At 32.2% G+C, this 25112-nt stretch overlaps 1 protein-coding gene across 2 annotated transcripts in view; it reads left to right on the top strand.

Annotated features, from left to right (window-relative positions):
• Window positions 1–477: 477 nt before the first annotated feature.
• Window positions 478–25112, top strand: part of LOC148611374 (discoidin domain-containing receptor 2-like) — a 135168-nt gene continuing 110533 nt past the window's right edge. Inside the window, exon 1 of one of the 2 annotated variants that reach the window (XM_088591863.1) lies at window positions 478–648. The gene's annotated coding sequence lies outside the window, so the exon portion shown is untranslated. The remainder of the gene's footprint in view (window positions 649–25112) is intronic. The other variant, XM_088591864.1, reaches the window with a different exon arrangement.

The following is a 25112-nucleotide window of genomic DNA, read 5'->3' as shown; positions in this document are numbered from 1 at the left end:
CCCACTGCATGGTTTTTGCGTGGACATCTTCTTAAAATGTCTTTGGTACAATTCAATATATATTGATAGAATTAAAGTGATAAAAGAACTGTTAGTTTTCTGTACACACCTTGTGTTTTAGCAATTTGCTTCAAACTAACCCAAGTTAAGCTTTTTTTTAGATTGAAGATGCATCAATAAATGAATAATAGTCACACATTTTTTTGCACTATATCTGAGCTATTTTATCCTGTAAGTACCTGTAACTGTATGTTAAAGCATGTAATTGTCTTTGTTACTACAGTACCATCTGTATAATAATTGTAATTATAAAGAAAATTCTCCAATTAAGATACTTATCATTTTACACAGGAAACAAATGTATCAATTTGTAAAATATCACTGCTTGTAAAAGCAGGTGCTTGTTTATATACATTTAGTTATGTAAAATATGAAATACTTACATGTACTTGTAACTGAACTAGATGTCATAAGATCTGGAGGTGATCCAAGGTTAGACACTGTTGGAGTCTAATTAGGTCGGATTGAAATATATGAGTTTCTGTAGATGAAAAAAGAATAAGGAAAAATATTGTGCAGAAAAACATAAAACCTGGATTCCATGGACAGGGAGCAGATAACTTGGTGACAAGGGTCTGTGATGTAAGGGTGAGTGAAATGGGAAACAGGTTGGAGGGGGTAGGTACTGGTAGTAAAAAGGGATGTAACTGCTTCCCCACTGTCCACAACCCCACACACAATCACACACATGTAAATTTCAATTATTGGTAAACCATGATGCCATGTTATAGGTATGTGAAAAGAAATATTTCATACTGATTTTTTAAGTGGAAAAACACAAAGATGTTTGAATGTAAAGCCACCATGTCATGTACTGGTACTTGATTATTATGCATGCTCACATTTAAAGTAACTGCAGTTTGACATGATTTAATCTAAAAGCCATATATTGGTAGCAAGAAACACTGGTCCATGCTAAATTGACCTTGTTCCTAGGTAAGATTCAGATTAGCTGCATATGTTTACTGGGGATGGCTAGAGAAATTTGTTAAAGAGGGGGAGGGATCCATGCTTTTGTTTGCTCATTTTTGCTAAAACTTTTGCATGGAAGCAACAAAATTTTCCAGAAAAGGGCCCCTGCAACCGTCTGGATCTTCCTTTGCTTTGCTGTCTCTTTATTTCATGTTCATGGTTGCTATAACAAAAGCTAGGCAGTTACAAAAAAGAATAAATTACAAGTTTTTGAATTGATAAGAAAAAAAATGATGTAAATAGTCTTTGATGTTTCAGTATGGAAATCATCACCTCTTTCAAATTAGCCTTCACAATTACATAGATGTATATTAAAAATTGATAGTGAAGTTCTACAAGAGAAAAGTGATAGTATCTAGTTATTATTAACCATGCTTTGTGAAATTGGAAAGAAGTCTAGACAATATATAAAATACAAAGAGAATATTCCAGAGAATGATTGAACAATTTCTAGTGTCAGATTTGTTTTTGTTGCAGTTTACTGATAGCAATTCACAATAATAATTCTTGGAGTTCTTTGTGAAATTGGTTTTATGTACCAATGTATGAAGAATGACGGGGTTTCAAAGAGATTTTTACTGTAACATCTGATGTAAATTAACTCTCATTAAAACTTGAGATGTCTATCAATTAAAGCTTACATAATTCTCAGTTACCTTATGTTATAGATATGTTTTTCATTTTCTTCTGATATTGTTATCACTAGATAAGGATTTTTTTCGTCACATATTGTTATTCCTATGGCTCATATTATAAGTATAATTTATGACACTTGATTACTGAAAATTTTAGAAATTCACAGGGTTATGCAAGAAATACCCTATTTTTGCAATTTTTTATTTTTTGTGTGCAGTTAATGTAAAAAAAAGGAATATAATGTGAAAGGCCATAAATATTTTTGTAATCAGAGTTGCAGTTTATATGAATGTACTTTATGCTAATGGTAAAATAACAGGGGAACATAATATAATAAAAACAATAGTATGCATTATGTGTTTGATGGCTTGGGGTAGAAAAATTTCTCATAAATTGTTACATCATTTAAGTTATATGTTTAAAAATTCCTGTTTCTTGAACTTAATATACTTCAAACCTGCTTTTACCATAAGGCAATCACAGGTGATCTTTGATATTTAGAGGATTGCTGCATCAAAGTCAAAATAATAGTAGCCCAAATTAAACTCTGAAATATGATCTGCAGGTATTTTCCAAAATAATGAAGAAAGTAGTTTGTATCTTATGATAAAAGAACTATGGTATTGGGAAAATGTATGACTTGTAGCATTTATTGTTTTTCTGACCTCAAAAGGCCACCCAAGCTAGGGAACCAGAATAACTGCATCCCTTAGTGGTTAAAACCTGTAGGAAGGTGTGTTCATTGGTTTATGTGAAGTCACTTATTTGTCATTGCTGTTCTTAACATCTATGTACAGATGGTTTTTGAGTTGATGAAATGTGGTGATTTTTATGTGAATAAGATTCCTTAGAAGTGTTTTTTATAATGATCATTGATAATTGTAGAGGATTCCTGAGAAATTACCACTTGAGTAAGATAATGTACTGTGAAGGGTACTTGAGGTTATGGTGGGTTGATGTAAACTTGCCCAATCACAGCGACACTTTAATTGGTACCATGTGCTCTCCCTCCTAACTTCTCTTCATATTATGTTACAGACTTACAATGTGTTCTGAAAAGCAATAAATTTCATTGGTTCTAAGCAGCATTTATGCAGCTGGAGGAAATTTGTAATTTTCATAATTGGATCAGGGTTTGAAGTTTCTGTCTGTCAGTCTGTTAGTGGTATCCATGCAATAACTTGAATGGGGTTTTCTTTAAAATTTCTGCAAAGCTGTATGACAAAAATACAGATAAAGAAGTTCAGGTGTGATTAACTTTTTGATGCAGTTGCCTTTTATTCAATTTAGCTATGGCTATACTAAATTCTTTTCAAAAATAGCATTATACTCCCACTCAATGAGTGAGTGGTATATTTGAACACTGGCAATTGGGTCACATATGGTTTTGATCACCCCTTTTTCTTGAGAACCAAAATTTCCATCTGATTCATTAATTTGATTAAAATTGGTATTTTGTCTAAAAAATCAACTCTGGTAGTATTAAAGGGAACAACCTGAGTCAATTTTAAATGATGGCAGTATAAGACATTCTTTTGTATTATTTTCAATGAATGGGCTAAGAAACTGACAAATCAAATTGATGAATTGGAAGGAAATATCGGTTCTCAAGAAAAAAAGGTGATGGTAAAAATTATCCATGCCCAAAGTGTCTGTGATTTGATTCACCTTTTGTACATCTGTTGTCCTTCTGAATTTCATTACAATTATTTCAACATCCAATGGATGAATTTACAAAAAAGTATTTCATATTTAGTTTATGACTTATATAGATGGAGCATATGTTGTAGGGGGTTTTGGGTGCTTTCCAAATGGAGGGGGGTTGAGTATTGCATTATCATGTGTCTATGATTTAGATATTTGAATCTATCTGAGACTAAGTGGCTCCACTATAAGAAAAAAGTTATGAGACTGTCCATGTAGAAACCAGGGAGTTCCCATGGTATGGACAAAGTAAATTTCATCCCACCAAATTTGTTTTGGTCAGAAGTAATGTTAAACTCCTTTTTATGTCAGAGAGATCAGGATTTTTTTTCTGTATCTAAAATGGATGACTTAATATATATTTTAAAAGTACTATAAAAATGCAACCAAATTATGAACAGAACAGGGTTATTTCCCTTTATTTTCAAGTTTTAGTGCTTTCTATGTAATTTATTTCATTCTTACCATTTCTGAAAATTAGAAGCCAACATTCTTTTTTTTTGGAAAACATGAGTTTGTAATTTATAATAGATGAAATTTTTTTGGAAACAAAATTTAGCATGTGTCACCCATTGCCTTAAGGTCTTTCATCATGGACACCCTGTAAATTAATTGAATGTCCAGGACTCCTGGTAAAATTGATTAACTAACATGGATGTTTACCATGGGTCAAAAATCAGGGGCAGACCAAGGATTTCAGATTAGGAGTGAAAATAATTTTAAGAGAATGTAGACCAGCCCCTTACAGACCAGTGCCTGAAATTCTTTTTCATACATTTCTGAATAATTAAATCACCATTCATCAAGTTACAAAGATTATTTTTTTTCTATGAACAAAAATGTTCATTGATTGTCAAGTCTATGGATAGCTAATAAAGTTTCCTTTACATGCAGTGTTCTTGTTCTGTAGATTTTGTAAAGAAAATATTTCATGTTAATATTCTTCTGCCAAAAAGCTTTTTAAGTTAATTGAGATAAGAGTCTTAATTTTGAATGCCTTCTTAAAAATAATTAATCACCCCTTGACTAAAATGCTTTCCTTACAATAGAACTGTTTAGAAAGTGTATAATGTCAGTTCTCATTTCAGTCGACTTGCTGAGATATGCTTTGTATACAATAGAGAAATTCATAGTTTAGTTCTGAAGAATGATATTTTTGGCAGGAAACCGAAGACTTTTGTCTATTGCATGTATTAAGACTTGATGTACCACTGTAGGTTAGAATAGAAATCATCTCCATTGGAATACCATTCACTTTTCTTTTATTTTTATACCACTACAAAGAATATATACTGTGATATAATAGTATGGCCCTGTCATTGTCGTCTGCAGACACTTGGCTTTCATGGGATGACTTGTATATTACATACCATGAAAGGAAGGTTGGTATTGATTTTGGGGGTTATGACCCCAAACCTTTTGGATTTAAGGTCTTTAACAGGCCTTTTTTAATATATTGTTTTAACCATTAAAGACTGAGGGTCCAAACAAGCATTTTCCTGATGTCTAAACAATAACTTATTTATAATTATTGGATCTTTTTGAAATTGTACAATAAGTTGTCATTCAACCAAAGGAAGGCTGAAATCATTTTGGTGTTCTGACTTGATCTAGATTGAAATTAAGGTTTTAAAGAGACCAGAAACAAGCACTTTTTTCTGATATATTTTTATGATAAATTAAGTATAAGGGAATGGATCTCTTTAAAATCGTACAAGGTGCCATATCTCAAAGAAAGGTTAGGAATTATTATTAAGGTTGTGACTGGAACCATTTAGGAATAATATGCCAAAAACAGTCCACTAAAATTCTGGTCAAATTCTTATACTGTGTCAATATCTTAGCACAATCAAAACTCAAAGCTATATGAAGCATTACACAGTAGTTATATACTTACATCTGATTATCATAAAGTCTCCAACAAAGAACTGCCCCAGTGGATATGTGGTAGTATGTTCACCTTGAGTGCACGAGGTTGTGGGTTCAATCCCCATACCAGTCATACCTAAAACTTAAAAATTGGTAGTAACTACACTTTAGCCAAGCTCACATCATTTGAAATCCCCATACCAGTCATACCTAAAACTTAAAAATTGGTAGTAACTACATTTTAGCCAAGCTCACATCATTTGAAATACATTGTGATGACTGTTTGGCTTTTGGTCAGGACAAAGTGTCCTAGTGGGATAGTATGCCTTCATATCAATCATTGGACCAATCAAATCAATTCAGTCTCATGAAATGTATTGAACATTAGACCACTATCAGTTAATCACTCTTCCAACAATGAACCAGCCTAATGCTCCAGTTACTGAGAATAACAGTTCCCTTGACAATTGAATTTTAAATGCTCTTCTACTGTATTTGTCATATATTGGCAAAAAAAGTGCCGAAGCTTCATCAGTTGCAGTTAAATGTATTCAAATTGCTTCACAATATATATTAATTTCCATGTTTTTCTATCAATTTTAATATGTAGTACATACATTTGTTTTTGTACATTGTCTGTATTTGTTTTATAATGAATCTTTGTACTCGTGCATCTCAATAGATCTCAGTGTAACTTCAATGTAAAATATGTCAAACCTGGGGATTTAAAAACCAAAGAATGTCTTCAGATTTCAAAACATAAATTTTACTGATCAAAGCAAAAATGTTTTAAAGAAAGAAAATAAATAAAACTATTTTTAAGACTATGTCACCATAACTTACAAATGACTTAATTTTGAAGACTTCAGACCTCCCTGTGTGCTTCAGTCAAACAGCAGCTAAAAAACTGGATTACGCAATAAAAATGTTCCTTAGATCTGTAGTTGGTATATTTAGACATGTTTTGATAGGATTCTGTCATTGAAGGGTTTAAAACACATGTTGTGTATGTAAATTTCATGGCTTTAACTTGTCCTTATCCCTGATAAAATCATGATAAGGGGGATGGGATACTGATATTTAGGAAAGTATTCTATAATTAATGGATTCACTGAAATATTTTGTTAATATAAGTCTGCATTTGAAAGATAATTCAAATTAAAAAAAAATTATGATATTTTTTTTTTGTGAATGATTGTAGAAGAACTGTCTTTCTATAACTTCATATTTGTTGTTGTTTTTTTCTACTTCCTGCTGTCGCCATTATTGTTTTGTCTTTGTCAATAATGTTTGGGAAAGTTTATTCAATAGGTCTGTCTGTATGTTTATACATATTATACATTTCCTCTCTTGGCCATCCATGGAATCAAGATGTTATTGGAAAAAGAATGTAATCCTGGGACAAAGAACAGACAGGGAAAACAGACACACCCAACAAAATACATAAGGTAACCAGAATAATACATACAAAGCAACAAAAGTAAATGAACATCTCAGTCTTCACTAAAAACTGGAAGCATGAACCATGAGCACCGGTAAGGTAATTCCTCTGCTTTTCTAGAAACACCTGCTCACAGAAAGTCTTGTCCAGGGTAGACAAATGACAAAAGAAAATCTATGACATGTTGAACAAATCGGTTCTCGTGGTGCAGATGGATAAACCATAATGATCCATGAGTTCATGATGATGATGACCATAAAACTTCTGTAGTGATGACTTCTAACATGTAGCAACATAACCCTGTTCTAAAAGCCTAATAGTAGGAAGTCTAGAGTGGTACAAAAAGTCTAACGGTACATTGTTACGGCAAACTATGGCATAACGTATGAGTTGTGGTATAAAAATGCCTAAAGGATGTTGCCTTATATGAAAGGAAAGTTGACATTATAGAATGAAAAGTCATTACGCTTGTCATATAGTTTTGTCAATAGTTTTCTCATTGATCTCTAAGTGTAAGTTAAGATATGAAGCTGACTACACAGTGTCTGTAGTATTCTTTATCTCAAGTTCTTTGGGGTAGATGCGATGTTTGAAATCGCCAACACTAATGTCATCTTTATAGCGGAAACTGGGATAAAAAGATTTGGCTAAACAATGATCTTCCTTTGAATCAGATCAGCTATAAAGTCAGCCTTATAAGAGGGAAGGAATAGGTCAGTGAGTAGAGGAGCCCAATTTTTACCCATAGGAATGCCGGCCATTTGTTGAAAACCCTTCTCTACACTGGACAAATATGTTGTCGATAAAAAATAAAAAATTCCAGCATTTTGAAAACATCTTCAGTAAATTTGAAAGATGATTTGGAATTGTTTTTTACTAAGTATGAGGAATCTTAACCAAGTACTACTGTACTACATAATTGTACCTAGGTGTACCGTCTTTTTTGGAGTAACAACCATGTACAGTGGTTTTGAGGTTGGATTTTCACTGAATATATTGGGTATAGGAGGATAAAGAGTTGAAAAATCATAGGTTTTAATGCTATTATATTCTGATAATAATCTTGAATTGAGGGGTTTCCAGAAGATATCTCGAAATTTTCCAAGATCCAGATTGAATTACTACCACTACAGGAGTAAAAAGTGTTGTGGTAGGATTGGAGACTCTCTTTGACAGTGTGAGTATATAAGTTAAAAGTTTTGAAAGAGGTTTGGTGGTTCATTTTGCAGATCCAGCTATGTAGTGTTGTTTGTATGGATTTTAGTGGAGTTTAGGAATCCAGTATATAGACGGTAGGTCAATATCATCGTCTTTAGAAGAGAGACCAAAAGAGGATTGCACAGATATATTGTTTTCAGCCATCTCTTCTTTGGAGAGTGTGGTAGCAGTATTGGCCTTATTACTGCTATTATTTTCTTTGTTTCCCTTTGATAATAAATGTTGGATGTAATGCATTTTGCAGACAAAAAAACAACTTTGTTTTGGGCTTTGTCTGCAGGTACGACAACATACTTGTCATATTTAGTGGACAATGCTTTTGCTACCTAGGGGTCTTTGAAAACTTAAAATATTCACACATTTCAAAATTAAAGACCTCACACAGACTCATGTCTGCTCATTACACCACAGTCATCTTACTGTTATGTTAAAGCTAAAAATATGTACTTGGTACTTCTGGTAACTTCAAGGGAATGATATTTATTCATGGTTGACATGAACCAAATAAGGAAGGCTGACATTTAATACTTAACAAATTTCACTATGAAAAATGTTAGAATTTGAAATACCATTTGATAGACTCAAATGAAATTACAAGTTATGCCTTCCCTTCAAGGGTAGGAGACATATTTGTTTTAGTTTGAATTTTTGTTGGCACCACAATGTTTTTTTCTGTGTCTTTGACCTTTGACTTTAAAATCAGTTTGATGATTTTCTTTCACTCAATAATCTTCTTGTCTTGAATGAAACTGTTGATCTTTGGAAAGTGAATATACCACCATTAGGTTGGGTGATGTGTACCATGATGACCTATGTGTGACCTTGATCTTTGATCTTAAAACTTACTGGTATGTATAAATTAACAGATATTGACCAACCAATACTGGCAATGATTTTGGAAAAGGAATCTATACTAATTCTAAAAGAGCAGAACATTTTGACCTATTAAAGAACTTAGTTGTGTAGACACCAGCTAGTTATATAACCTGTAATCCAGGAATGACCATTACTGGAGAAAATGTCTTAGGTAGTTAATTGAACAATTAAATATTATTTCATGTATATTTTATAGTTAAAACTTTGTCAATTGTCAAATTAAAATTACTTTAGGAAATTCATCTCTCTTCCCTGAAGTATTACTCATTGTCATTTTTTTTGTGGTAGTTGCTGTCTTTGAGATAAGGAGACATAATTAAGGTGGTACTCAATTATTTGTTTTAAATTAAATCATTGAAATTCATGAATTGATCTGTGGATTAGATCCTTAGCTGCCTTATGTCTGTGTTCTTAAATCAGTGTGAAGTAACATATTTTGATCTTTATCTATAATTTTGGGAATAAGATTTTAAGTAATTGTAATTATGATTGGCATTAAATTTGATTAATGTGGTAGCAATCTTTTACAAAGTGTCAAAATTCAATCAATTTGGTTGGAAACAAATACAGTATCTTGAATCTGTCAGGAAGCTTGGGTTGAAATAGATCTTGATGAATAGGTTTGTTTCCAGTTCTGTTTTAGATTTGAAGTCATTAAAAGGTTTTCAAGAGGTAATGGTAGGATGAAACATGACGGAAGTAGAAACTTACAGTTTATTTAAGCCTGTTGTTTTCACATGCTGAGTGTGTTTTGGTGTTGGAATAATTGCACTCAAATAATAATATGAGGATTAAGAAGAATGCCAATGATTTGGGCTGAGATCCAAAGGAGACCCCTTCTTTTAAATATGTACTGATGTTCCTGATATTTTGAAACCTGTGAAATTTCAACCCCAGAGAGGTTAAATTATCAGGGTTAAATCTTACTCTTTACCAAGGTGGCCAATAATTCACATGGGCCAAAATTTTGTATGACACATGATCTTGGGGTCTTAAGTGTTGCCTATATCTGTCTTTTTTCTACTGATCAATATATTGATGTATTTAATTTATTCAAGACAAGTTTCTGCTGTATTTTCTTCATTTGTTGAGGTTCTGATTGTTTATGTTGCCCAAATCTTTCATTAAAATTGAACTTATTTTCAAATAATGCAAAATTCTACTAAAGAATACAATCTACAAAAGACATTCTGGGGTACTGAAATTTCCATTATTCTTAGCAACATCCGTGTGATATTAGAGCATACCATGTCAAATCAAAATTTAAAGAAAAATCTTACTGCCTTGATAACTTTTTTTAAAAACTGGTTTCTATTTCAAGGAATGTTATCCTTATGACTGGTACATGTGGACTAAAAATTTGACTTCATTGATATAGAAATAGTTTTATCAAAGAAATAGACAAGGTGAAAGATTTTGAGATCCTTGTATCTTGGATTTGCAGCCATCCATGGTGCCGATGTTTAAAAGTGAAAGATTTCTAATATTTAAAATGCAATAATTACTAGTGCAGATATGTTTTATCTAGTGACTTAATGATGGAAGTGTAAACAGTTTCTAATTGTTATAAATGTGTAATGCCAAAGTTTACTTTCATGTTATTTAAGATTATTTTGATAAGAGTAGAAAAATGTTCATTTAGAATTTTAGAATTTTCAAGGTGAAAGACATGATTCTGTGAGAAAAAACCGAGATGTTGATTGATAATAATTGCCATAATTGCAAATCATCGAAAATTATTCGATTTCTGCTCTAAACTTTGGCTGCTATTGTTAAACATTGTAAATTGTTCAAATTCTCTTCTAAAGTTGTAAACAAATCTGAGCTTTTGCCTAAAAACTTTTTTTTTTACTGATTGTCATTTTTTTTAAACTTTAAAAATAGTTCAACTGCTCAGAAAATCAAGGTAACAGATATAAAGAGTGGTGTTTGATTTCACATTATTTGCTAAGAATGGTCACCAACTGTTTTGAATAAATTTAACATACTTAAAGGACAATAATGATCTTGAGGAATAATTAGCTGTTCTACTGTTGGTGGATATTGTAAGGGGCTTGCTTCCATGGAAACCCCTCTTTTAAAGTAATGTATGTACTGGTAGTTATTTTAAATGACTTTTCACAGCTCTTTAAAATACAATTGACAGGTTCAAATTCAGATTAATAGTCAGAAAACATGAGTTGAAAAATGTCAAACATTGATGGCTGCAAAACCAAGAAACAAGGATCTCAAAATCTTTCACCTTGTCTATTTTGCTGATATAATCATTAATGTGTTTGGAAGTTTTCTATGGCAGGCTAAAGTACCCTTCACCATTAACTATGAGTCCAATGTCCCAGATTAATGGAAAAATGTTAAAGATATGTATACCGGTAGATGTATATGACACAAAATAGCAAAACCAAAGATATAAATAGGGAGAAATGCTGGGAACACTAGTACTATTGTTGATGGGGTACCAATTTTCATGGTTTTGGTGGGTAGACCAAACCACAAAATTTGTTCTCAATGAAAAGGAGATTTCCATTGATGTTTTTACTGAAAACCTTAAAACCATGAATTCAAGAATCCACGGACTTGTATTTCTTCCCTAATCCATAGAAATTGGTATCCACACTTTAAGGTACTTTCACAGTAGTAGGTTTCATAATAAGTGAAAGTTGAATATTACAAAATATCAGCTAAAGTTAGTTAATTTCAACATTACAACAATCAAGCCTCAAGTTTGTCTTATGCAATATTCTTCCTTTTTGTGGTAATCTAGCATACCTCCTGCAACTGCTTGCAGTATGTGTATAACATCTAGTCGTCAAAGAAGTAGATTAAGCAACCAAATCATAGAGAAAACAAATTGACAACACAAATGAATGAAATAATTATACACAGGAAAACAAAGTGCACAGATGCCACTAAAACCATGACAAAGACAGGTATTCTAGAAGGTTGAGCAGTTTCTGCTTCTTACAAGGCACCTGTTGGGCTGTTTGTTGAAGGTTAAGTCTGGTGATGTATACATATCTATGATAACAGAATTAGTTCTCCTTCTATATCAGTTACACAGTCTAGATCTGAAATGTGAATTAAAACCAAAGATATTTAGGATTCATGTGATCAACAGACCTGAGAGCTATTACTGATTGAGTAGTGTTGGTAGCTGAAATCACTGTATAGATTAATGTCTTTATTTGTATTCTATAGATATGGATGAAGTACCATCATGTCAAAAGATGATGTATTAGGTATTGGCATGTTAAAAAGATACTAATTAGAAAATGTTTAAAATTTCATAATCTTAGTTTATTTCTGTGGGACATTTTTATATCTGATTTCTTTTGATGTATATTTTTGTACGAAAAAATGTTATATATAATTTTAGAAGGTGTTACAGTGTTACACAAATTTTTTTACGAGTTTGAACTTTATATACTTAAGGATGTCTCTTGCTATTCAATTTTAACCAAATTAAGGATGATGATCTATTTAAATCTTTATATTTATGTTTGATACAGGATATCCAGGAGATCCCTGTAGCAATTGTTGACTATACAGTCTTTCTTTCATGAATACCCTGTAGCAGGTTATTTTCGTGGGGTGCTATTTTGGCCTATTTTTAGTGTTGTCTTTAAAAACACCAAAAGATATTCAGCTAAATATTTACTCTTGCCTTAAGTACTGAAAATAAGCTGCCATACAGTATATATAATAAAATGTTTTTTTTTGTTTGTTCTTATCTTTTGACTTGTCATTTTACTTGTGTGTGTATTTCAAGTGTTTTCTGTAAATGATTGAACATCTTACTGATCTCCCCTTCACTCCTGTTCCACAGTTACCAGATAAATCAGTAACCCAGTCATGTTAAGTAATACTGTATTGATAGATTAATGTATTGTTTTGTTGTATCTGTAAATATTCTCCTTCACATAAGAGAGCTCATCTAGTAAATTATTGTTCAAGTCTGTTCAAGTATGCCAGAACTGACAGTAAAAATAGCTTAATGGGAAATCAAATCAAAGAAAAACAGCCTCTAAAGTCTGTTCTTATATCATAAGTTATTTGTAACTTACTTCAATGTATTCCCATAACTTTATAGCTAAATGCTTTCTTTCATCACCTGAAGATTTATGACCCCTTTGGCTGACCATACCTTATAACATTTGATACAGATATTGAAAAGTAGATAATCAAAATGATAAAGACATTGAGTCAAGAAATATTGAAGGCAAGAAAGATAGTATGCTTTAAGTGTTGTAAATCTCACAACTTCAAAAGAGAAATGAAGATAAAATGGAAATTAATGAATATTATGCACAAGGTTTGGGTAACAATTTATAACCAAGATTTATTTATAATTAGGGCAATTTTTCTTCTTTGTTTATAACAACGTGATGTGGGGTATCAATCTTGTTGGTATTCAAGTATGGTTCTGCATGAAGGAACAAAAATAGTTTTTGTTGTAAAGTTGCATAACAATTGCAAAAATCAAGTTTCATATAATCTCCTTGAGGGGCAAGCAAGTACTTCACAATTGATAAAAATGGAATTGACATGTCCCAGCTTCAAATACTTTGTGGCATTTCTTTGCATAATTTGACCAAATTTTACAAGAAAATTTCCATAAGCTTGGCAATATAACTTGAATTACTTGACTATAAAAAGTGGTTTTTTTTCTGTTGTACTAATTTTTTTGTGTTTTTAGCTGTCATTTTTAAATGACATAGCATTGCATAGAAAAAAGTTTTTATTTACATATGTATATCGTGAAATGGTTAGGTTGACATAGTTTAGATGAACACCTACCAACAAATACATTAAGTCATATTGACCTTTAAAATTTTGTTCTGTGATGTCACTAACAACTGACATGGATTACTATTGGTTATTACCACTTCAACACTAGGGATCAACTTGACCACACCATTTCCTCCAGTACCATACATAGCTGCCATAACTGCCCTCTGGTATTAGTACCCTATGTATTGTGATCCACATCAATATTCCATCTGTTATAGGATTAACCTCCCTGACAGAGTTAATCCCCTACTAAACTTCTACATTAATAATTCTGATCAAATTGTCAGATTTTTGACTTTTTCTAAGCTTTTGGATGTTGGACTGACAGCACAAGTGTAATCCTTCTTTTATATCTGGCTAAAAAGTGATGAGAGGCTGGAATTCTGATGGTGTAGAATGAAAAAATATGGCATTACCAGCATGCAGTCGTTTCATGATGAGCATCAATCTTATTGTGGGTGTGTGTATCTTGTATAGATCTCAAATTGTTTCACATTTTTTTTTTATCATGCATGGTTTCCAGTTTGTTTTTTTATTCTCTTGTTAAGACAAAAAAAAATAATATGTCTGTTTTCTACTACCTACCTGTCCTAGTTCTCTGTACCCTACCCTAAACATTTAATGGTCATTTTGGCTCAAACACAATTAAAGACTAAATTGTTTCCCCTTTAACCCAATGTCAAATGTTTTTGAAAAAATTCCCTACCAACATATCCTGTTTTTTTCTTGCTGGTAACAAGAAACAATACTAGTATTTTTTTGGCCTAAGAATGTGATGTTAACCACATTGTTATCTTCATTGACAGTGTCATTCTTTATGACTTTCCATGCTGGTAGTATTTTTCCATCATTTTTCCCTTCAGGTCATTGTTCTGGACATGTCATACTTCTGTGCTGATATAGTAGTGCACAAGGAGTTGATTTACTTAAAAAAGCAAAAAACATGAAATCAGTCATACTGTGAAAGTATCATTGTTCATAGGGCACCAATATTTGTGGTTTTCATGTGTTTTGCACAAATCAAAATTTGGTTTCCAACAAATAGAAAATTTCCACTCCTTAAAATGCTTGATTCTTTATTCTGATTGTTTATTTTTCAAGCTATCTTTTGATGTGGTAATTGTCAGACTCTAACAGTGATCTAATTTAACATAAAGCATGTTTCAGTTAGGTAATTTTTTATTGTTGTTAGGATGTTATAATTCCCTCAGCATTCAAAATATATAGAGTCTGTGATCCCGTAATGTACTTAACTAAAACTAAAATGTGTAATGCCTCAGTCATAAAATAGAAATGTTTTTTTTTTATCCGATCTTTTATATTGAGAGTAGAAAAATCAGCCAGCCATTCCTATATGGTACCTTTGTAATTCATGGCATCGTTTTCCTCTCTATTTGAGATGTAGATATTGTGAATGGTAGAGATTTACCATTAATCACTAAGATTAATGAAGGCTTGAGACTACAGAAAAATGTTATCTATACCTATCTATCATACTGTTACTTTGATCTCACTGAGCTCTCAGAGAAATGTCATTATCTGCTGCAAACAGGTCTGTCTGTCTGTCCATAGTCTTCTGATGTAGGCAAAAATCACAGTGACAGAGATCTAAAACTTCAGGAAAACCAATGTATTGTTACAGTAGATTGATTGATTGATTGTTGGGGTTTAATGCCCGAACAGCAATATTCCAGCTATATTCAGGCGATACAGCAGTAGAGGTTTCTCAAATTTACTGGATATATGTGTTGTTGTTCATTAAATTCTCTTAATTCTAGAATTCTGAGATGAGAACCAATAAGTGGCTTTACTAAGCATTTTATAACACTTTTGTAGGGATTGATATTTGTCATATTTTCGGCGTCAATCTGTCTGTCTTTCTGTCTGTCCGTCCGCATTTTCTGCACATTTTTTGTAATGCTTTTACCAAAGAAGTTTGTTTTTGGTATGTGGCCTTATTATGAAGAGTTACAGATTAAGGTTGACTTTGGTTAAGATTGAATTATTTTTACAGAAGTTAAGGCCCTTGGACTTAGAAAATTTCAGTGAATTTAAAGTTTTCTGCACTTTTTTGTTTTTTTGCGGGGGATATTGGAACTCTGTTCTTTTAAATTGGTAGTTTCACACAGAAGGATGTTTTGCATTTAATAATGAACTATGGTGAACATGCTGTAAATTGCTAATTTCCATGCATGTGACTCTTTCTTATGAAACCACGTCATGTGGCAGAAAACTATACTCTTCTGTACCCTACCGGTGCACCTGGTGCATGCTCACAGTGTTTAGTGGAGTCCGAGTTGCTCACTTGCTTTTGTTACTTAGTATGTATTATTTTAGTTACTTAATGTTCTTTGTTGTGTATGTCTGTTTTCCATGTTTGGTCTTTGTCTCTGGATGACTTTTTTATTATTTCCGCTAGAACCTTGGTTCCCTTGATTACTCTTTCTCAACCTTTCAGGGTTGACCATTGCAGTTATATCCAGCTGGGCACTGTGAAGCGTTTTTTTTTTAGACATTTATTATTAGAGATTAACAGGTCATTCTCTAAATCTTATGAGTTCAAAAGGTAACAGCTCAGTACAGAACTGAAACCAATGTTTAATGTCATAAGATATTGAGTTTCATGACAAGTTACACTTAAAGGCATTATGGCCAATTACTATGGCTACTTTAAAGCAATTTGCTTATTTCAGAAATTATTCCTAAGACAAGGAGCATCATAAACTTGTTTTATCAGCTTTTCTAATTTGAAAAGATGGCTAATCATGTGACATTTTATGGCTGGACTATTTCTTCCTCTGTCCCTAAAGAGCTTGTGTAAAGCTGTCCTTAGGCAGTTATGGCCCCTTGGCAACCATAAAATATTTAGTTGTCATTTGAAGAAGAGTAATGCTATGAAACCCCATAATTAAAACACACTAAAACTCCATCAAAATCATCTCCTGTTTATGGACCTAACCAATCAAAAAACTTAATCCAGATTATGTTTTGCATAATTGTGTTACGTACCAAACTATATCCCTTTTGGAATTGTTCTCAAGATGTTATAAAGATGATTCACTAATTACAGTTCCATGTTTTTTCATTTTTTGCCTCTTTCTCATGCAATAAAAAACTACTTAGTAAAAAGAAAGAAAAGATTAAAATTAAAATGATTGCAGATAACCTCTTTATTGCACAAATCTGATGTCTATTGGGACACGATTACTAATTTCATTTTTTGTTAATTACCTTGCAAATTTATACAATGCCTTTGATCAACTGCTTAAAGACAATTTTTATCTGAGTTCTTAAGGCTTAAAATTGATTTTGTAGAAAGGTTTATTTTAAAGTTCACTGGTTATGTTCATGGCAAAGGATCAGAGTCTTTTGAACAGAATACTATGACATAAAATGTAATCCATTTAGGTCTTGAATGTAATTACTGGAATAGGATGTTGCATGACAATATGTTGAAATAAATGGTTTATTAGTTTTCATAAACTTTAATGAGGAAGGCATTGATTTTGGTTGAGATTCCTTCAATTATGCTATGGTTCTGAGTTTTTCAAAGAGCTACAGTAACTCCTGAAAAAAAATTTCCATTGATTTTACTGTAAAAAGAGCTACAAGCACTGTATAGTAAGGTTGATTAGAATGTGTAATATGTAGTATTTGGTCTAATTCTAAAGAATGATTTTAGTTTGAATTCAAACAATCTGTCAAGTGTATAGTTGTATTAGCAAGCATTCATTATGAAACTGTTATATAGTTTCATATCCCGATGTGTTTCCACAATGGGGTAAGTATGAAAAAGAAAAAAATAATTCTAGAGGCTCCCTCAATGTCACTTATTTAATGTCAAAATCCATATTACTGGCAGCAACAGTTAAGTGTAAGTTTTTGTAAGAAACAGGAAAATGGAAAAAATCAGAAACATACATGTGAAAACCCCACAAATCTGACAATATAATTTCACTAAAGGATACTTTCTCTATTTGAAAAGACCATTATTTGATCTCTGCATCACAGGATTTGCTAAGATTGTTTGTTTGTTTGTTGAGGTTTAACGACTGAGCAGCAATATTTCAGCTATATTCAGACGATGAACATGAAGGGATGACAAAATGAACATGGAATGATGATGAAATGAAAAAAAGGATGGGACACAAGGACAACAGGGTCGACAAGTCTTGACTGCCACTAGAAAAAGCGGGGATGTGTAAGGTCGGGCAATTTAGCCTCCTGTGGCGGAAGGCAAAAGTTCCTACTCCTATCGAATACCACAGCAGGGTTCTTTAACGTGCAAGGAACGTGATATCTTTCCCAACATGGTGCACCACTATGGTTTGTGGTCAGGTTTTCTGTATTATAGCCTGACAACCCCAGCATGTAACATGCCAGGGGTACCTCATTCCACCACCTGGGGCACACATCCCAGTTGCTCTGTGGACAGAGTGCCTAGCCCCTGGCTAGGTTTCTGAGCACTATTTAGTCGCCTTTTACAACAAGCTTAGCACTGCTGCAGGCCTATTCTTTTAACACCCGGACCTGCACGGGGCGGATTTGCTAAGAAATTTTTCAGTAGAATATTAGAAAAATAAGGTTTTTGACAGAGTAATCTATCCTTGAAATATTCATTTTCAGTGCATTTCAATGAAATTATAATCAATGCACCAACATGATATGGAAAATCTTGTCTTTTTCGTTGTTCTGATGATGCAAATTGAACTTTCAAAATGTTTTTTTTTTCATACCATCTTTCACTGACTGCCTGATTCTTACAGAGACAGACACTTAAAAATCACATTTTCTCCTAATTCAAAAGGCAGCAAATGGTGCTTATTTTCATTTACTTTTTTAAAAAGTTAAGCAGTTTGACCTTGAGCATCAAGAGAGGTTAAATACAAATGTATAAGCAATGTCATGAATGCAATAGAAAATGACTAGTGTATGTTACATTGAGACTCAAATGAGTTTTGTTTAACTGGTCTTTAACTATAGGTAAGTGGCCCTAAAATACCCCACACCTATTTTCTTTATGTTTTATTTCATTAAAGCTCTAACCATTATACCTACTATGACATAACAGTAATCAACTAGTGATGTATCAAGAAATTTTAATGGAATGACTGTCTAAACCTGAAGACTCCTGCTTTGGAAAAAAATATTTATTGACATACCACATTGGAACACTCATGATTTATGAAAAAATTTTCTGGCTATGGGCTTTTCTAAATTTACATTACATTTGTATATTGACGGTAGATCATACTTTACTATTCCTTAAGATAGATTATACCTAATATTTTTATTTGATAGATTTTTCTAATTTTTGTCAAAGATGACCTCAAACTAATTAACATACTGTAAAATTTTATGACAAAAAACACATGTCACCAAACTCAGTTTCAAGATAATTGAGCTTAACTATCAGCAATTTTTTAACAACATCATGAATTTTTAAGATTCTGTTGTGAATTTTCAGTTTTGCTTACAATTGAAAAATTAGTACTTAAAATTTCTTAAAATTTTGTAGAAAGAACACTTGTCTGAATATTTCAAAAAGAAAATTGGGGGTCTCTAATTTTTTTTTTCTTGCAATATTAAAAAACTGAAATTATTATTACATTAGGTACCAGTATTGCATTGCATACCCCTGAGCGGGTGTAGGTCAGAACATGGAGGATATAGAAATATAGTGTATTTTCTGTTTGCCTTTCTACGAACTAATGATTTGTCAAAAGATATGAACAATGACTTATAAAATAGAGCAAACATAACACTATAAGATGTCTTTTTACTAAGAAAATTTACATTATAACATAAAAATGTTCCACTGAAAAGGTTGATTTGATGAGTACAAAGCGAAAGTGAAAGTAGAGAAAATGGCTATTATAGTTCAAGACTACTGTTATACCCGATTTCGTGGACTCGCCCTTCTCTTTTTGCAGAAAATTATTTTTTCACATGCCCTTAGAAATGCTACATAGGTGAGAGTTTTATTGAATCTATTTACATATTTTGTTTTAAAATCCTATAAATATGTACTTCACTATAGAAGTCTTTGGGAATATTAATGCGAAACTGAGACCATTACTATGGAACATGTCCAGCCAATTACCTCCCCCCTTGAAAGAGGGTTCATAAAATTGTCTATACCAAAAAATCTTTTTAAATGATTTAAAGGCAACTTCTTTATATGCTTTCAAACAGTATTAGCTCATTGACATATATCTGTATGATTTTGCAGAAAAGAATGCTCTGTATAATATGTTTAATCTACCTTATCTAAGATCAGTCTTAAACAACTAAGGATTGGCCATTAGAAGAATGAACTAGTGGGCAGGGATTTCAAAAATAATCAACATACTATATGAAACAGGAAGTCCCATGTGCTTTGTGATGTGCTGACGCTACTTTTTACAGAACATAGAACAGGACTGGAATGATGTAGGCAATAGAAATGTCCAGTTTCATGATAAATATAGACATTTAATTTTGGCATGGTTGTTGTCTGATAGATTTCTTATTAGTTGTAGTGCCCTGGAGACCAGATACAATCAGACATCGTGGTGAATTCACCAACACGGTTCAGATAAATTGAATCACTGATTCCTTACAATTGAAATTCAATCAAGAAAAATTTCTATCCCATAAGCTTAATTATGGTGTCTTCTGATATACAAATTTGATGCTTTCTAAGACAAGCTTGGAATTGATTTAATTAGATTCATGTCTATCAAACGTTCCTGTGATTTTGTGTTTTTGTGATGGTGCTATAGAGTTTGGTAACCTTTTGTTCAGTTGGAATGCATGTCTGGCTTTATGTCTACTGGAGTGGAAACACTGTTGGTTATCTTGTTACTGGTGTCTGTAGTCATTACAAGTGAAAAAATGCAGTAGACCTTTTAAGTAGGAGTCTCCGTAAAAATAAGGAGAGGTGAAACTGCGTATCAAACATCCCCCAAAGCTACTTTTGTTTCTTTCTAATTCAGGAACAGTTACAGACCATGTTACCAGTCTGAGTTTTCCGTTGGATTGTTGTGCTATAGAGATAATTGTTTTAAATGTATACTGATCAGTTACATTCTTACTTACTAAGGCCTTTTTACTCTTGGGAAGAGCATAGGCCGCTAACAATCATCTTCCATCTGATTCTTTTCTGGGCACTACAAACAATTTCATGCCAGTTGTACAGCCTGCCTTCCTCTAGGATTTTTATAGGGTACTGCAGATTCCATTGAAGGGACTGTCTAGTGATTTTACCTGGATTCTTTCTGAGTATATGTCCAATTAGTTTTAATCTGTAAAAATGGAATCTTTTAAAACTTTATATCCTTATTTCATATCTCCTTTAGACATGACTATACAAAGTGATCATTTGATGAAATTTTATAGGAAGGATGGGCATCACATGTAGATGCATAAATGGATATAATTATTGTTGGTTGATAAAAAAAGGGGAAATAAACTTAGCCAAGTGTTTTTTTCTATCTGAAGCAGGGTATTCTTTTTGTCAGCTTGCTCACAGTATTTCTTGTTACCATTGAGTTGTTAGATGGTATATTGCTTTCACCCACGAAAATATAGCTTCATTTTAAGTAGCATTTCACATAAGAATCATGCGAAATGTGATTCATGGTTGGAAAGCCTACATATCTTTATTTTTGATATTTTGTTTAAAATGTCATAATAAACAGAAAGTAATATTTGGTTTTTCATATAACCCAAGTTCATAGGAGATAAAAATTATATAGAATGTACTGTAGGTTTCAAAATTATGGGAGATAACTCTGTAAATGACACTTAAATACAGTAGAATCTTTTGGATTTTCAATGTTGATTATCTCCTAAGAGCAGGCAGATTTGAAGGAATAATTACACATTTCACAATATAGACCCATAAAACAACTTTATTACGAAAATAGAAATATGTACCCTTTTTGGGGGTATACAGACCTCTTTACCCCTACGCTTTTGGTGTATTTTTTTACGATTTTTGGCTTAAAAATATGCCCTACGCTTTACAAAGAAAAACAAGTACAAAAAATCAAAACGCAATTTTTGTCACTAAAAGATGATTCTCACGAAATATGTTTTAAACCTCTTGTGGTTATGGGTAAACGAAAGTGAACGAAAACACTAGGGAATCCTGAGTGGATATCCGGTTAATTTCCTAGATGCTTTAATCTGGCTCGTAAAACGAGGATTGTTGTAAATGCTCAAGTGACTTTGCCAATCGTGAGTTACATGTAGAGCGTGTAGTGGCGATTGAAATATGTCAAAAAGAAAAGAGGATGATGAGGATGCACCTGGAGCATCTGATACTTGTGTGAATAAAACTGTTCTTTGTGAACTAATTTGATGGTTTGTTTAATTACAAAAAACAAGCTTTGTTTTTTCAATCAAAAGTTACCATGAGCTCAACATTAAACTAAAGAAAATATATACAGACTCAGACTCATGTCATCTGCATCACTGAAAGGGAAGGATAAGAACAATGACACATTAAACTAAGATTTTGATAATTTCTTTCTTGGTATAACAAAGTCAGAGAGTTCCATTCATGCTAAAACATGAAGCATGAAACATAAAAACATGATACACCACCAAAACATGGTTTCAGTCCTAATTTACAAAACTACTTCTAAAACATCAAAACTACTCCTTGACAAGGCTTCAAACTACTCCCTGGCGTAAAATGGGGTAAACGTGTCTGGATATATCGCATTTTTCAGATTTTGCATGATTCTTACAAAGACTGCTACTTAATTGCCATATGAACAACATTTATGTATGAAACTGCTATTACTTGTCTAGTTATTTTGTGTTTTTCTCAGTCATTCCTAATTGTTTTATTTAGATAAGTAAAACAGCAAGCATTTTTGATGTTCCATGAAACCAAAGCAGATGTGAAAAAAGAGCAAAAAATTTATATAATTATTTATTTATAACAGGGCTATACTGCAGTCATATTGTTAAGCTCTCTGTCTGTCTGCCTGTTTGTTTGTGTCTCCCCCTTCCATGTTCCCAGCACATCTTTTCCTGTTTATATTTGGTATATGGCTTCAGAACAGTGAATTGTATAACTCCTTTATGTTATTGTTTACTTGGCAGTTTTTCATTTTGGGTGATTCATGAGTGATTCTTCTCGTGTTTTATGTGGATTCTTTGCCTTTAAAGACTATGGCTTAGAATTTTTGCCTTGCTCAGTGCAGTCAACTAAATGTCTTTGTACTTCAATGTATGAAAAATCTGCCATTGATGTGGAACTGTCATCAATCAATCAATCAATCAATGTTACCTTGATTATGGAAAGGTCATCTTGTTTAGATGTCCATAAAATAGCCAGTGTTATCATAGTTTTGGCTAGAAGCTCTGGTCAGTTACCTTTCTAGTTCCATTCATGATCTGTAGGTCATTGTGTTACCCTTCTATCATGGCTTTGGTTTAAGATAGTCTTGTCCATTTCTGATCATATCTATCCACTATTCTCAGATAAGCATGATATAGGCTCCTTCTATATTATAACACCCAATCAGATGGTTGATTTTGACACTATTCTGATACCATTAGATTCTCTATAGATAAGCTTACATGATAGTTAATTGCCAATTTTTATAGTCTAGTTCTTATTTCTTTAATGGTATTTTTGGTCAACTTCTGACTTTTTCCCCTCAGCATCCAAATTAAAATGTTTTATTAACTAATCGATAGGCACTTAAAGTCACAGGAAGTTGTAGAATAACATCAATGTATAGCCATTAATAGAGACATTTGACTAATTAGAGAAGAAATATCTCCCAACATTTATGGAATAAAATCTGATGCATTATAAATAGAATTCTCTTTTATTACAGAAGTCAATAAAACACTGCTAGTAAAGGAAAAAGGATTTTTTTGGGGGGATTGTTATATGCAGCAATAATGACTTGGATGGGGCCTTCATCCCCTTTACTTTCCAAGGCCTTTAAAATGGAAAATAAAGTGTCCTCTTCAGGGCCTGTTGGTCTTACTTGTAGTAAAATCACAACAAAGTTTAAAACCACCTGACAATGAATCATGTATGAGGGTACTATTCTGCCAATTGGACAGGACTCCACACTTTGAAGAACACATTTTTGGTGAAATCCTTTTCAAAAGGTGATAGTTTTCTCTTGATTTTAATGTTTGCTGTAAATTAAGTAGAAGTATTTTATATTAGAATTGCATGATTAATGACTTCTATATTATTAAAGCTGTTTGGTTGGAATATGTTGATAATTTGTGCTAGTGACTTTAACTGGAAAACCAAATCAGTAAGTTTTATAAGATTTAATTTGAAATCAAAATATATAACTGTGGGTGATATACTATTTAATTCAGTTCATGTATTTCTGCCTTGAAAAAGTAGCATTTTTCTTTGAACACATAAATGACCAGCCATTACTATAAATATTTAGATAAGAGCTTATAAACATGATTAGTTCATATACTTACTTGTCAAATTCAGTCTTGTAATTGATGATAAAATATTTTATCTATAAAACATTTATTGAATTAAGGTATCAATATTCAATGACTATTTCTAATACCACTTCAGTTCACTTAACAAATTAAGAAACTAATGTAGATATTAGCCATTGACAACTATGAGCATTGGCAAGGTTAATTTCTCCAGCATACATGCTATCAAAATGCCATTAATTATTTTCACAAATCTATTTGAAAAAGGAATTTAAAAAATCACCTTCCTGCAAGGTTGAATTTTAAGTCTTGACAGGTGTCAGTTTTACACAAGAGGCGATCAGGTTACCTTCTCCCCCTGATCCAGATTACCTAGCAGTATTGATATAATACTGAATAAATAAATTCATCAGTACTACTTTAATAACATTAGTATAAGATGAATTGATCTTCATAAAAAAGGACACCTCCTAAGTTTTGAAAAGATCTTTTATAAATTAATTTGGATGTTTTACAAGAAAGCATGAAATTGGTGGTCTATTAGAATCAAATTAATAAAAAGGTAAGTCATGGTGTTTAAAAAGTAAAAGGGGATAAGAAAACTATGGACTGTAAAACTAATTATAGGTATTAAAGGTTGATATCAATGATAATTGATTCTTTGGTTGATATCTGTAATTATGTCATGTGATTTTATCTATGACAATGTGGATCTTAACTTCAGATATGATGAATGGGGAAGGGTGACACAGGGGATAAGGTGTTGTGACACAGATGAGGCAGGAAATGTTTTTTAAGGCACAGATGATTTGCAAAAAAAAAAAAATTCTTGCATACCGACTAAAATAAATACAAACTTTTTAAGTAAACCCTTATTTCAAGGGAAAAAAATAAATTCTTAAATTTATTAGTTTTTCAATTTCTCTTGATTTAGACTCAATAGTAGCAGAGTTTTGTCATTTTTTTCACTTACATCATTTGTATATCTGTTGATGTTTGGTTGATATTTTTTGTTTGTAATATTTTTTAACACTTTGCATTTGCAAATAATAAACAAGGAAATATATGTATAAAGGATTTAGATTAAATCCTGTAATTGATTGGTCAAAATAATATT

This window comes from Perna viridis, chromosome 7 (assembly GCF_037379345.1).
Source record: "Perna viridis isolate PV_CMFRI_1.1 ecotype Kerala chromosome 7, ASM3737934v1, whole genome shotgun sequence".
NCBI lineage: Eukaryota > Metazoa > Mollusca > Bivalvia > Mytilida > Mytilidae > Perna > Perna viridis.
This window is presented reverse-complemented; position numbering and strand designations above follow the sequence as displayed.